Source organism: Aptenodytes forsteri, unplaced genomic scaffold (genome assembly GCF_000699145.1).
Source record: "Aptenodytes forsteri isolate BGI_AS27 unplaced genomic scaffold, ASM69914v1 Scaffold8, whole genome shotgun sequence".
Classification (NCBI taxonomy): Eukaryota; Metazoa; Chordata; class Aves; order Sphenisciformes; family Spheniscidae; genus Aptenodytes; species Aptenodytes forsteri.
The window spans coordinates 1,883,290-1,887,380 of NW_008796218.1; positions in this window are offsets into that span (position 1 = coordinate 1,883,290).

Sequence of the window (4,091 nt, forward strand, 5' to 3'; positions counted from 1 at the left end):
CAGGGACCTGGGGTTGGCCGTGGCTGGTACAGAGGAGGTTACAGCCTGGCTTACAGCACGGGAGGGGTCTTTCCATGCTTGGGCTGATGAGCAGCGAGACACCGCAGCAGGTTTGATCTCCTGAAATCATTTTCTGATGTCCGTGGGGGCAGGTAGGCTGCTCAGTGGGAAAGGTCTGTAGCTTTGCAGTTGAGACAAGAAGACACGGCGAATGTCTTCAGGGTGCAGATCCCCACTTGCTTCCTGGGCAGGCATAGAGTCACACCTGGCAGAAGACTTTGCCGACTGATAGTGCAGACAGACCACTCTCATTTTACAAATAGTGGTAGCACAGGTGTTTTAGGATATAAGAAGGCATTTTTTTTAAAGATACCAGTTTAGATGTGGTGTTCTCAACAGATATTCTTGGTTACCTGTGTGAGCTGGACCACAACCTACCAATGTGGTGATTTTAGGTAAATACCACCACACTGTCCTTTCCTTCCCAAAGTAGCCCTCGAGGGTGGCCATGCAGAGGTCTTCTGGCCCAAAGGATGTCATTCAGTGAGCAGGTCACGAGAAGGCTCTCCTGGTTCCTCGTCACTAAAAGCACATCATCTCAAAAAGCAGGAGGTGAGCATCAGTTAGCAAGGGTTCAGCCAGGGAGAGAAGGGGTGGGTCCCGGGCCAAGCTGGGACAATTGGGGAACATGTTGAACATGGCACAGTGTTCAGCTGGGGCTTCTTTCAGCAGCCATGAGACATACCTCTCGGGATGTAGGATGGGGTGGTTTGAGAAATAAATGAGCTATGCGGAGAAAATGCCTCGAGTTCCCCGAGAAACCTGCTGAAAAAGTGCCCTCTATTCAAGATGCGAGCCAAATGGCAATGGCCGGGTCCCCGCAGACAGGGGCTCTTTGTGAGGAGTCCTCGCGAACCTGCTGCCGTCCTCCCCCAGCGCCGGGAGAGGCCAGCGGCCGCCTTTCCTGTTTTCTGCCTCTTTGGTTTTATACATTCCTGCGACGCAAGCCGAGCGAGCAAACCTCCCTGCTATTTGCAAGATGTGGGCGTGCCCTCTGCAAAATCCACATTGTGGTCCTTCCAAACCGTTTTCAGAGGTTAGCCAATATTTACACAGTGCTTGAGGGATGCTAAGAACTACGGTTTGGAAAGGGAAGTATTTTCAGGAGTTGCCTCGTGTTTGAGGCCGCTTCACCTTCCAGCTCACCTGGGAGGTAAAGCAGCTCGAGTTTGAGGTTACCAGCTCTTTTTTTTTAGCTCATCTTCCTCACTGCCAATGCTCCCCATCTCTTTGACTTTTTTTTTGTTCCATTATACACTTATGTTTTAAGCTGGTGGTGATAATGCTAGCAACTTTCCGCTCACAGTCGCCAGTTCTAGCAGTGTCCGTGCTTCTCTTCTGTGTGGAGATAGAGAGCATCCAGCTCATCTGAGGAAGAAATACTGTCCGCATGGAGAGATGTTTTTTTAGTGAATCCATGAACTCTCAGGCCAGAGGGGTATGTTATGATCCTCTAAACTAGCAGTTTGCCTAACATGAGCCACAAAATCTTACCCAAGAGCTCCTACCACCAAGCCCATTAGCTTCTTTAGAAATTCCTGCTCCAGAACACTGAGCAGAGTAATTACCACTATGGTTAGAACAATGCCCCATAAGAATGAAACATTTTTGCTCAAAATATCCAAGTCATATCTGCTTATGTCAGAAAAAACAATGACTTTAACTAGCATGTATTCCTGCTGGCTGCTCTGTTTCAAAAGGGTGAGGGGAGGGAAAGCAAACTGCTTTATGGCTTGTGCATCATTGCAAAGGGATTGCGATTGCGGGAGGTTTATTGCGTTTGACTATTCCTGTTTGGAAAGAGTCCAGGTTGACCGTCAGAGCCAGGGCTGAGTCTGACGGGTTGACAGATAGGGGAAGAAAGGTCCTTGCACTGTAAACTGAGCAAGGAGTAACCGACGAAATTTGATAGGAAGTTATGAAGGTAACAGAGGAGAGAGCCTCAGCGCTGTCATTCTGATGGGGCTGGTTGTTGCGGAGCTCCAGGTTAACTTCTGCAGCACAGAGGGCCTGGTGAGACATTTGTGTATGGAGGTGAACAGGTCCCCATGACATGGTGCCACGGAGGAGCACTCCTTCATCTTCTGGAGAGTCTCAGGATGAACATTTCCTGCAGGAATTGTCCTCAGCATGCTACCAGACAAGCAAACCCATTGCTGGGCCCCTAAGGCTTGAAGGTTTGTGCTTTGCTCCATTCTCATTTCCTTTAATACACTGTTATCATATACACTCAACAATGTTTAACTCAGGATTCTTCAAATGCTGTGCGATCCACATGCAATTGCTTTATTTCAGAACGTGTTATATTCCATAATTGCTTTAGCAGAGACACAGACCAATAAACATCGGTACTTTATTTCCCATGCACTTCTTTTTTACTCTGCTTGTGATCGCAAGCAATTTGCAGTTTTGCATTTATACCAGTGGCAATTTTGCGTGGTACTTTGGAATCCTGCTTAAATAAACCGATTGCAACTAAAGTTCAAGTTAGCGCAGACTGCCCAAACTTCTCATCGAGGCTTTTTCACCAGCGAAGTAACTCTTCAAATTATTACAGCCAGTGTACATTCAGAATTTTCCATTTCTTCACATGGTCATAAAAAGTCAAATTATTAGATTTGATAGCTAGGCAAAACTATGCTAGTTCAGGCATTAAAATGGGAACAGATAATCTGAACAGAACCCAGAAAAAATTCTGGTAGTTTTAATTCAATTTGAGTTGTTTTTTGTTGCATTCTCAAAAATATGCAAAAGCTAACATCTCAGAAAAGTGCTTTATTTAATTTAATTTCCTTTAATTTCTTTTGTATTATTCTTTCTGTTCTTGATTGTTAAAAGAAGAGCTAGCCTTGCTGTCCAGCTGCTGCGCATCATTAGGGTAGCACAAAGGTAGCAGTGAATTTAGCCTAATCTATTGATGGACCTGCCAGTGCACCGGGGGCCATCGCATTCTCTCTTCACAATCTTTTTCTCTTTCCATCATGTTGTTTTACTAGATGAAGTCCACTCGCCATCTGGCCCTTCGTGACTGATTGGAAGCCTGACTGGTTTGTGGGATGCTCTCCGTGAACCGCAGTGTGGCAGGCCTTACCGACGCCATGCTGTTAACTTGGAAAGCAGGCTGGGAATGGCAGGTACCAAACAGAATTTTGGGCTCACAGTACATACCCATGGAGGGTGGCTCTTTTTTGCTGACTGTGTAGTCATATTTGAGCAGCAGTTAAATACTCCATTTACTTATACTCCCTTTCTGTTGGTATCATTTTTGTGAAAGTCATGCTCTATGCTCATAGGTACTGTTCGTTGCCATTCTTTGTATCAAACGAGAGGTTTGCATTTTGCTTGTTTTGACATTCCCCTTGCCTTTCATCTTGATCCATGGTGATATTATTTTTGGAGTAGCTTTTCACTGGTTATTTCTACTTTGGGGGGGGGGGGGGGGGGGAAGGGGGCTAGTGGTGAAGGGGCCATTACACAGGTTTTATTTTTGGTTTCATGTTTCTTAAGTAAACAGTTTTTTTAATGCTGATAGTCTTGCACAAGTCATGAAGCAGATTGTTCATGGCCTGGACTGTTGCAGAGGGGAGGTGCCTGGTCCAAAAACGAGCCCAAAAGCAGCAGTAAGTGCATCAGGAGTGTCTTCAGATGGATCCCAGCACACACCTACAGGAAACAAAATCTAAGCGTATGAAAAAAAAAACCCAAAACTAGAATATGCTTGAAATCCGATTATGAAAGTGACAGACTAGCAAAAAGTGGAGGGTGTCTAAAGAATCCTGATGATAAAGACCTTAAAAACAGTTTCGAGGGAGAGTAAATGAATCCAAGTCTTAATTGCCCCAGTCCCGTCCTCTTGCCCGCCCCTGCCCGCTCCCGTGCCGGCCGAAGCCCTGGGCGTGCGGCCCCAGCGCGGGCAGCCGAGCTGACTGAAAACTGAGCCAGGCAATAAACGTTTGTGCTCCGGCCTTCCCTCCCTCCCCGCTTCTGCACGTTTCTGCCCCTCGTCTCTCCGCTCGGCGGGGCGGTCCGGC